Source organism: Lygodium microphyllum, chromosome 18, assembly GCF_053477565.2.
Source record: "Lygodium microphyllum isolate KBCC chromosome 18, Lygodium_microphyllum_v1.1.10, whole genome shotgun sequence".
Lineage (NCBI taxonomy): Eukaryota > Viridiplantae > Streptophyta > Polypodiopsida > Schizaeales > Lygodiaceae > Lygodium > Lygodium microphyllum.
In genome coordinates this window covers 44,260,320-44,272,400 of record NC_141152.1, presented here as the reverse complement: position 1 = coordinate 44,272,400, position 12,081 = coordinate 44,260,320, and positions in this window count along the sequence as shown.

The following is a 12,081-nucleotide window of genomic DNA, read 5'->3' as shown; positions in this document are numbered from 1 at the left end:
CATGAGATGTCCCTCATCTTGGATGCGATAATTAAACATTAATCTTTGGAATTCACAAATGTGAAACTCCGCATCTTCTTCGGCTAACCCATTAAAAATGGGCAAAGGAACTCCTAAAGCTGGTAGATCCGGCGTCCCTGCAGGAATTGCAATGGGTTGTGCCATGGTGACAATCGGATTGACACTAGGAGTTTGAACTAATGGAATCACACCCCCACTTGAAGTGGGTTGACTTGGTGGAAGAGAGGAAGAACTTATGCTTCCTCACACACCTAAAGGACTATGTGCAGCAGTTGGGTTACTAAGACCACTGCCGTTTATGCGTATCGGGCTACTCCTTTGAGGAGAATAACGACTTACAATCTCCAATCGCCGTCTAACCCTCTCAGCACGTTTTGCTTTTTGTATTTCAGCTTGACGGTCCTTGTCAGAGGACATAAGCCAACTTTTTGGTCCCTAAAAACCCTAGATTCGAGAACCACCACTTGTTGGCAGCTCCAGGCAGATGCACCACTGATGGGACCTGAAATGGGCAGGCACTGGCTATGGCACTAGCCGGACCTCATGGTCATAACAGACAAACACACCCTCACGGCCTCACGGACTATGAGCGTTTATCTACTGCTAAAGGACAAACTGCCCTAAAGCCTAACCTATGCATTTATAGTTTTATAGTTTTGTAGTCCAACGTTTCCCTTTCTATAAACTCCACAGAGGGAGAACCCTTACACATTGGCAATAAGTACCACGATAATCACATACACAGGAGGCAACCTCTCGGTAGAAACACCGCGGCCCCACTGCAGCTCTCCTATATCACAGGGATTAGCCCCTTGATGCATTGCTCAACATATAAAACAAACGAACAAACTCTACTCTTTATTTCAAACGTCTCCAGGAGATATACCATGTTTCCTCACTTAATAATCCCCCAAGAACCGAATGTCTATCCTACAGCTTAGGATGCCTTACCACACTCAACGTGGTCATTGTCATTGAAAACAAGTGCTATGCATCTAGGTTTTTTATTCTCTAACACCATAGTTTCTTGCACATGCAAAAGTGAATGATTCTAAAGTGCTCAAATATCATTTTCAAATCAGCAACGTGCTTGTGCACAAACATGCTTTAATGCTTATTCTTTAACGCGTTGTGGCGATGAAAGGATAGCACCGAGATCACACTTGTGCTACTATCCTTTTAATAAACATACCACAAACTCTATGACATGATGTGCATCAGAAAATCAGCAACAATCAGCACGCAAATCACACCATTCAAACATCCCAACCCCCTATGTTTAGGTATTGCTTTCATTGCATAGGTGTAGAGGTCCATTTTGTCATAATTTGATATAGAAAAAGCAATAAATCACAAAATTTGACAAAGAGATAGGGAAAACTGAGGCTAAACCTCATGCTTTACCACTACCACACATCCACAAATAGTTCTTATATTTTTTCTTATTTTTCCAAGACGTATTTCTATTTTTTTTCATATTTTCTCAATTTTCTTGATTTATTTGGCAACAAAATATACTATTTTTTGGTTTTTCTTAGGCCAATCACTTCAGCACACTAACATTCAATTTATCTTCCATGTTCCCCCCATGGGAACACTTCCCTCCCCGAAACGGATAAACTACCATTTTGCCACTTAAAAATCGCATTTCGGGTTTACGGGAATTAAATAAAGCATGTAAAACATTGAAAAACCAATGTTTTCTCATGAACAGCAATTACTCATAATGCAAACATCCCACGTACAAATTTTCATCCAATAAGAACATAATTATCATCATAAACTATAAAAAATCCTTCATTTTCTTCATAAAAATGATCATACCGTGTTTTTAAGTAACCCGAGATGCCTTGAATGCATGCATAATCAGCAAATGGAGCCTCCATTGCTTTCAATCCAATGCTGTACTTCAATCTTCAGCATCTCCATCAATCTTCATCACCATTTCCTTCATCTTCCTTCCCCGGTTCCTTCATCAAGATGGCACACATGAATAGCCCATAGGGAAGAGAGAGAGGGAGGAGAGAGGAAGACTAGAATCTGTTCTTCCCATCCAAGCAGCCATTCCATGCACGTAGGGCGGCGATAAGACTAGCAAAGAGAGAGAAGTTTAGCCCCATTGTCGATTGTATGGGGTCTTCACAGCCAGAATCTCCATCCTCATGATCATGAGGCGCATTTTTCGGCTGTCTGATGGTGCCTCCATATCCATGTTTCCTTCATCTTCTTTCTCCACGATTTTCTTCATATGATGCATAAAATTTGGGGGGGATCCAAGGCTCTAAAGGGCACCCCCCCTTTGGTCCCAAACTTGTCTACCTTTTCATATCTTGCCAATTTGTGGCCACTTTCTCGTCCGGCATCCGATTCGAGCTTTGAAAAATCCTGGGCGTCCGGCTTAACATCTCACATTGACTGGCAGCTCCTGACATCCTGCACGAAAGTTGAAAAAATTATAAAAAATCCACAAGTGTTGCTCAGGCATCTTTTAAAAGCCGTCTTTTACTTGGTGCTTAAAATCGTCCTAGCTGCAACTGCCGCCTTCGATGTTAAATATTTTTTCCCTAAATTTTAGCAAATTTTAGGCACATCCCAGGCTCAAAAACCTGCTCTCCCTAGAGCTCTTAACATTGGTGCGATGGTTAGAGCCTTCTTTAATTCCTCGTATGCATGATGGCATTCCTCGATCCATTCAAATATTATCAAGAGCTTGTATAGGGGTCTAGCAATCAATGCATAGTTTAGCACAAACCGTGAGTAGTACCTTGTATGGCCTAGGAAGCATTGAACTCCCTTGTAATCGATTGGGGATTGAAGACCAAATATAACCTTGACTTTTGAGAAGTCAGTGGCAATCCCATTCTTGGACACCACCTGCCCTAGGATGCATCTATGCTTTACCCACAACTGGCCCTTTAAGGGGTTCAGATATAGTCTGCATCATTCAAAGATTGATCAAAGTTTGTCTAAGTGTTCCTTCCAAGTGGAGTGAACACATAAGTCATCAATGAAGACCTCTAACTCCTTCCTAAGCATGTCCTTGAATATTACACACATGAGTCTCTGAAAAGTAGCAAGTGGGTTAGTCAACACAAAGGGCATGACTATGCAAGAGAAGACACTCCACTCAGTGGCGAAGGTGGTCTTGTGCCTATCATCAGGGTGCACTTGCACTTGATTGTATCCTGAGAATCCGTCCAAAAAACTATAGGCCTCTTTGCCTACTACTCTCTCATGCATATGCTCAGTGTATAGCAAATTTACCTTCTTGTAGTTGATACACACTCTGATCTTTTCATTCTTCTTCAATACAATCACTATGGGCTAGACCCAGTCCATGTGCTCAATCTCGTAAATGAATCTTACCCTTAGAAACTTATCAATTTCTTCCTTGACAGTGTGAGCATGCTTGGGATTCATAGGGTATTGACCGGTGTTATATCATGGGTCATGGGGATATTATGAGTTATGACACTCAGATCTACCCCCTTCAGTTCATCAAGGGACCAATCAAAGATGTCCATGTACCCTCGCAAGAGAGCAATGAGACTTGCTTCCTCTCCCTCGGTCAGGCAAAGATAGGTCGCGGTGTCTCCCCTTCCTTAGCTAGATTAACCTCCTTGATGTTGGTTGGTCCTTCTATTGGTTCGCTTGCTTGCCCTTGTCGTTTGGTTGCTACCAAGATCACTATCCTATTACCTTTCTTAAACTTAGTAAATCACTTTGGCAGGTCTTGTGGTTTCCTTTGCTCTTCAACCTGCATATCCCTAGACTACTTGTGTCGTTCTTCCTTTAACCTTCAGTGCCTCAAGTGGACTAGTAGGTCCCCTTTGGTGCGTCTAGTCTTAGGTGGTTGTGGCACCTCAGGATCACTATCTGAACTCACCTCCGACTCAGAATCAAACTCTCCATCTTCGCTAGAAGAGGGAGTCTCACTTGGTGGTCGTAGTTCAGACAGTGACTCTATCTTAAGTACTAGTGAAGCCCTTGGCTAGGCAAGGCTTGCTTGTATGTAATCTATTGCCCCTATGTGCTCTAGCCAGGTTTGATCACAATCCATGTGCATGACTCCTCTCTCAATTCTAAAGGCACTCTTCCTACGTGGTTTGGAGTCAGCTCTCGAATTTGCTCTATCACCCTTTCCTTAGTGTCCTATTCTACCATATCCATCTCTCCTTTGCTTCCATCATTGAAGGAACAACAGTCCTCGTATTCATTGCTAGAACCATCCTCCTCCGACCACTCATTGTCTCCTAGGTCTTGATAGGGCTTTTTCTTCTCATTGGTGACTAAGGCCCAATTTTACATTAAGTTTAAGTCATGTACTTTGGTCCATCACCACTTAGGTTGGTCCAAGAGATCTTGGAGAGGTTTGAGGTTAGCAACTAGATTTCTAGGAGGTTTGAGGTTAGCAGCTAGATTGTTTGTTAAATATTCTAGGATCTCCAAGAGTTCTCACTTGTTACTTGGGATGTGGAATTTGATAGCATTGGATCATCTATTCAAGCTTTTGGCCATCATGCAAACTGGCACTGAGGGTGCGTCTCTAGGCTTATCAACTGCCTTAGCAGCTTTCTCGTACTCCTCACTATCTGAGAATGGTAGATCTATCATGGCAAGCATGCGTATTCAATTTCGCTCATCTTCAGGACAAGGGATATATTTGGTTAGTGGCTCGTAACATTTCCTAATATGCATGTCACCCTTTAGCATGGTGGAGATGGCATCCAGGTCAACTAGTGTGGTCTCCCATGTATCCATCTCTACTCTTACTACCTCTGTTCGATTGCCTAATAATATTAGACCATTATCCCAGTCTTCTATGACCCGTCATTGCACATCCAGGGCTCATCTAGGGCTGGCCTAACACAATGTCATAGTCCACTCCCTTCATGACTATAAAGTCAATCGAGAATTGGATTCATGCAATCTTCAATGGTCAATTATTTAATACTCTAAATGGCCACACTTTCATTCCATTGGCCAGGGTGACATTGAACCTAGCATTCTCAACAGGCGGGCCACCCCAAGCCTAAAGTACTACGTGGCTTAGCACACTAACTTCTGCTCCTATGTCTACAATTCCATTTCTTGTGGTGTCTCCTAGAGATAGGACTGATAAGATTGCATGTATTTTGATGCCTTTCCAAAAAGCATTGATATGCAAGGATTTTGATGCTAAGTGCAGTGTCAGACGACTCGATATTTGTGTTTCTACATTATGCTCATGCAAGTCAGTGCGGGCGGCAATTTGGTACATTGACCCGTCAACCCACTGCTTCAGCTCTTTCCACTATGTTGAATGCTACCTCAGTAGATCTCCTAGGCTTAGAGTCACCATGGTGATCACTAGCATGGCGAGGAGGTTGCTAGCTGCTTGCCTCTCTCCTAGCTCTACGTTTCTTGGCCAATGGCCCTGATTGGTTTGCTGGCCCATAGTGTGTACGCTCTATTTAAGTGGCATTGCTTATGGTATAGCCACATCCCTTGACTTTGGTCATGGAGGTGAAACTGGTGTGCTTATGCTTGAGAGATTATCGATCTCATCCTCCAATATAGGCTCCTGGTCTTCTTTTACCCACTCCTTGACCAAGAGCATCCTTTAGGTGCTCCTGGTCTTCTTTTATCTAGTCCTTGACCTTTTTGATGGCCTTAAATTGGCATTTGGGATGGAGTACTCCTCAACCTTTATACTCTCCTTCTCAGCTGTCTTTGGAGCTAATGTTTCTGCCTTTGCGTTTATCACCTTTTTTCTGGCAGGCAACTTCATGGCACTCTCGATTTTTACATTTGCGTCATCTTTCTTTCTCCTTTGCCTATGACTTTTCTTTCTGATTGAGGTTGCATCTAAGTTTCTAGGCCCTAGTAATGATATGCTGGCTTGCTTTGTCCGGGTGTGGGTCATGACATGCATTGGGATGGGCGTGGCCTCCTCGTCGAGTGTCCCAACACCAAACAACCCCAATGGGACAAATGGTAAAATTTCCAAATTAGGGAATGGTTTTCCCCTAGGGCAATCTACGAAGAGATAAGCGATTCCACACTCAACGCATCTAAGATCAGCCTTATCGCAATTTGCTTGCTCCCTTTCGAGGGAGCATGAGGAGATGTGTCCTGGGTGAATAGAAGATTGGTTCTTGGATCTGCCCTCCAAATCCTCTGCCTCTACCTCTACCTAATGCCATCACCGGTGCAGGTCAATAAATGATAAGGATTTCGTTGCCCTCTTCGTCATATGAGACGTAAGGGTGCATGTAAGGCTCTTCATCATTCGGTTTCTCCACGTAGAAGACTGGAGCATCACTCGGTGGATGGGTTATGTAGGGTCCAGGTGGTCTAGGCATGCCTGGGGGGTTTATCTCCATCCTAGGAATGGCTGGTTTGGCATCATTGAGTGGCAAGAGAGTCAATGGGGCTCCGCTCCCAAAAAAGTTTATCTCCATCCTAGGAATGGCTGGTATGGCATCGTTGAGTGCCAGGAGAGTCAATGGGGCTCCCCTCCCAAAGAAGTTTTGTGGCCTATTCACTAGGTAAGGAGTCTCCTCGATAGCCTGCAATGTAAGGCAACATGACTGAATGTACTGCAATTTACGCAAGGTCAGGACCTTAGGTCGTCTTGACACTTGACTGGTAGCTGGTTTCCACCACAATACACACATTGGATGTGAGGGCTTGTTGTTGGTCGTCTCATCATCTCTTGTAATTTTGCTAGCTCCATCTTCATCTCCGCTAGCCCCTGACTTAGGTCACTGCCCTTTCCTTTATCTTAAGTACTTAGGGCCATATCTTTTTCTTGACATTGCAGCTCTCTCAGAGTTTCTAGCGTTAGTCTCCTCTCAGATTGAGAGCTTCTCTCTTTGAGCTGGTCGTCCACTCTAATTGCTTCATCGAAGACCCTAACTAGTGTGTCTCGCTGCAAGCTTGAATTGCTTGCCAAAGCCTTATAGATTTTGTTGCAAATTAGAGTTGGAAGCATGAGAGAGTGGGCACAAGAGGGAGAGAGAGGGCTCGAGTACAAGAATAAGATTTTGCCTAGTCAATTGTTTAATGTACAACTAGTACACTCTCCTCAAGTGTGAGTGTGTACTTTAGGCTATTTATATAGCCTCTGGAAGAGTTAGGGTTAGGGTTTCCCCTTGCTCCCCTTTCCTCCAGTCCATTTACACCTAGCTACCCTTATCCTTTCCATGGGCTAGCAGCCTCATCTAGGATGTTATCTAAGTAGGCCAAAGAAAAAGGATCTAGAATAGTAGTTTTGTTAAGCTTTTATTAATCCACATAGATCCATAACTTCTTATTTTCCTTTAATACTATGACAATTGGAGAGATCCACTTTTCCTTAGCCATTAGAGCTATAAAACCAATGTGGAGCAACCTATCCAATTCATCCTTAAGTAGCTTGGCATAGTATCCATCCTAGTACTGCATACTCAAAAGAGTCGGTCATCTGTGGATTGGGAGGCAAAGTTGGCCTCCAATTCCTTAGATACTTCTGGAACACTAGGACACTTACTGGTGATGTGACCGATCCTTTTGCATTTATTGCACTCCATTTTGTTAGGATATTTCTTGCAGCAATTGCTTACAATATGCCCTTTTTTGTGATAGAAGGAGCACTTAGTAGAAGTTGTATGGACTAACACTTGCTCACAGGAAGTAAATGCTAAAGTCCCTGCAGTATGGTTTCTCTTCTCTTCATCTAGGCATGACTAGATGGTACTTGCCAAGGTTGGGTTCGGGATATTAGTTAGGGTAGTCACAAGGGTTGGAAAAACCTTCTTCACAGACTTCAGAAGGATAGCAATGGCATCTTCATCATGAATTGGCGCTTGAACGGAGGCCAGCTGTGCCATAAGCCCCTTCATATGTGAAATAAACTTGCTTAGATCTTCTCCCTATTTATACTCCAAGCTAAAATACTCAATATTCAAAAAGATATTGGAGTTCTTCCCTGTAGCGCTGTAGAGCCTTTCAAGTTCATCCCACTTCTCCTTGGCAGTGGAGAGTTGGTCAATATGATGAATTAAAGATTCATCCAAATGAAGCATGATGATGGCTTAAGCCATTTTATCATCTTCTACATCAAGAGGACTAGATGGGTCAATAACTTTGGTCCCTTTTATGAAGGGCTAGTAGCCTCATTCCATCATTTTATATTTTACCAAGACTTGCCAAGGATAGAAATCTTTTCCATTGAACTTGTGAATTTGAGGCCTTACATCTGCATAGGACATGGCCATTATAGGAAGGTCTTACCTATTACCTTGAGCAATGGCAATGTCTAGTCCTCTACAGGTGACCAAGTACAAACCAAATAGTAGAACTGATAGCCCTACAAATGATGACCGAATTTAAAGCTCAAGAGATGAAAAAGGTTGGAATCATACATATGTAATATCTCAAGATAGAATTTTGGAGGTCCTATTCTTCAAACAACCCTTGATTTAAGCTTTACTATTTTCCTAGTTTTCAATGAGGTGAGTTTTGCTGGACTTCAGGCTCCTCTTGATAATGTGACCTATCGGAGGAGTTCTTGGTGGAGCACGGCTTATCAATCAAATCTATGCTATGGGATGAATCAGAGGAGAGCATAATAACACTCATTTCTCTGATTTACTAATAGCAAACAGTAAGGAGCATCAGTTGAATGCATTAGTAATGCTAAGAAGCACTCTTACCAACATCCATTCTAGTATTCATAATGTAGGTTGATCTTTAGAAGCTAAATATTGTCGATGGAATGAGAAGCACTCTACATTTAAGATCCACATGGCAATAACAAATCTTGAAAAGTGTTTTTCAGTTATTAAAATCACTGTTGATAATGCCCAGGTTGAGAAAAAATGAAAATGAGTGAGCTTGAAGTTCCTTGTCTATGGCTACCAGAAACCCACAATTAGGCCTTGGCTCATAGCAACCAGCACAAGAGGAATTTCTCCAAACCCTCTTAGAGGGAGATGGCCCACTGGGGGAGCTTTGAAAGCCCTATGGTGGTTGCCTCAATCGTGCCCTCTACTAGTTGTGGTCCAATAAGGCCGCATGCAAATCTGCACTGATTTCTATGTTTTCAACAATGTCATCTTGCTGCATGGCCAATATGGGGGTTTGTGGTGTTGGGTTGTTGCGCCTTAAGCTAAGGAAGAGTTCCTTAGAAGAACCCTTGAGTTGAAACCTCCTCTGTTGTGCTCCCCAAGTCCTCCATCAGAGGTGGGTCTAGCTGTGGATATGGTGGTCCAAGAGGTAAGAGGTAGAAAATGAAAGCTCATGCGCACTTAATGATGTAGGGAAGCTGAGGGAAGTTGAAGGATTAGAGATGGCTTTGATAACATGTTGCAAATAAAAGTTGGAAGCATGAGAGAATGTGCACAAGAAGGAGAGAGAGCTCAAGTACAAGAATAAGAGCTTGGTTAGTCAATTGTTCAAGGTACAACTAGTACACTCTCCTCAACTATGAGTGTGTACTTTAGGCTGTTTATGTAGCCTCTAGAGGAGTTAGGGTTAGGATTTCCCCTTGCTCCCCTGTCCTCCAGTCCATTTACACCTAGCTACCCTTATCCTCTCTAGTATAAGGAGAGTTTCCATGCTTACTTCTCAATAGAGTTCCTCACTTCGTATCCCATTGATGAAGACTGTGGATGTAATAAAGAATAAGTCACCTTAATTTAGAGTAGGCTAGGGTTAAATATAAAAGGTGGATATGTAACATGTGAGGGATATTTTTTCCATTTAAAGCAATACAAGCTTTGAGGTTCCTTCCTCCCACCAACTAAGAGGGTGCATGCTCTTAGCCACCAAGATATGGGGTGCATACCATGTCCCACCTTGACATGAGGTGAATATTCATGTTGCAGCATTCATCTATGATTCTCAGTCTTTCATGGAAATATTATTTCATGCCTAGCTACCTTAACTATGGCTTCCTTGCAAACATGGTGTATTTCTTGTATTTCTTTGCAAGTATGGTGTATTTCATGAATTTCTAGTTATTTGGCTTCCTGTGAGAACTAGCTATTTTACATTGGTATCAAAGCATGGACTTTGATCCATGGGAAGAGTCATTTTCATGGAGATTCTAGTCACAACATGGTTACAGGGTAACTGGGAGCCAAAAATTTAGTCACAAGGGTCTACATAGTTCAAACTGTGACTAGTAGGAGTCTTCTACAGCAAGTCGAGACCAAATTGGTGGATCTTGAAGAAGGCAATAGGGAGAAATGGAGGCTTCAATGTCATTTTAGTAGCTCGTGGTCCATTTAAGGGTCATTTGGAGGATTCTTGGTCCTGATTGTGGTCTCTAACCATGGATTAGTGGGGTTGAACCCTAGATTACTTTTTGAAACAAGCCTATTTTCTCTTTTTCAAGCTTTCTTCTTCAAGCTGCCATGGAGAAAATTACTCATCTCCCTCTCCCATTGTTTCTATCATCTATACAACCTATATAGGACCAAAGTAGGCATCCTAAGCTTGACATCAAACACCTATATGCCTGGATTTGGTGAAGTATTCATCACGATGTTGAAGAAGAAATTTGGCAGTAGTTTGTGCCCTTTTTACAGCACTTGAAACTGCTACTTGATCAAACATGTAGAGATTGGAGGCTACAAGCTCTTCTACAAGGTCATTTAGATCACAAAGGTTATGTACAAGGCATCAATGGCATTCTTCCTTCTCTTCTCTTCAAGATTGAAGCTCTCTTCAAATCCTAGCTATGGCTGAAGATGTACAGCGTGAGGAAATTTCTTGAAGATTTGACCTCTTATTGACTTCTTCTAGCTTCCTAATAGCAAGGGCAAGCATCTACATCAAGCATTGGACTAACATTGAAGATTCCTTGTAATATTGGAGCATTCTTTTATCTTGAATTGGTGCAAAACAGGGCAGCCACTTGATTCTTCAAAATTATTGACCTTTGAAGGTTGGAATCATGGGGCTTTTGGTTCTTGATACCTCCTAAGGCTTCTATGCACAGGATTTTGTCAAGAATTGATGGTCTTGCTTCAATATTGCAAGAATAGGGCTTGTTCTTGGCATTACAAGTGTATGGGCAGCATATGCAAGCTTATGTGCTTCAATGGAAGAGTTCTTTATCAAGGATTGAAGTCTTCTACCCTTTTGGATGCTCATCATTGATTCCCTTGCAAATTTCTTGCCACATTTGGGCTATAAGGATCACTTTTATCAAGCTTTTGGATATTGGAGCTTTCTTGAAGGAGAAATTGGAGTCTATGAGCTACATATTCATCATGGGAATTGCAATTTGATGATATTCTTGGCAACATCAAGCAGGAGATCAAGAATTTCAAGTATCAAACGGTTATTGGAGTTTCCATAATTATCTACTCCAACAATGAAAGAGGTACTTCTAAATTTTACTATTAATCCCTTTAATATCCAATTGCTTAATCCATCCAATTGTCAAAAAGGGAGAATCAAGTGTAATCCCATTTAAGAATTACCATTTGAATGCATGTAGACCCAACTTAGGGCTAAATGATGTTATGCTGAATTCTTTTCATCCTGCTCAATAAAATCAGATGCCAATTGTTAATAATCTCTTCCATTTGTTGGAAAATTTATGCCTAATCCTAACCTTGATTGCTTGATGTGATTGATTTTAATTAGGCTAAAAGTAAAATCAAGTGGTAAGTGGAATAAAATTTTAAAGCAGTGAGTTACTGCTGTAGGTATTCCTTACCTATATCCATTTCATTTTCAGCCCTATTTTATTCCAATTTTTGCATGTCATGAAATAGCAAAATTGTAAAATATGCAGGATCTAGAGCATGGTAGATGCAGAAGCTATGGAAGTTGAAAGAGGAAGAAGAAACTCATGAAGACATTGATCGTGACAAAGACAAATTGTTACACAAGTGAATTAGGTTCCAAGATTGAGACTTGGACTCATAAACACAATCTTGTGTATTGACAGTGACAAGACACTTTATTGGAAAGAAAAGAGTACTATCATTGCATTAGAAAAAGAGTGCAAGTACAATGCTTTATAGGAATTGAGTGGTGGCACTTTCTCCTATTGTGCATATGGGATTTTGGTCCTGAGCC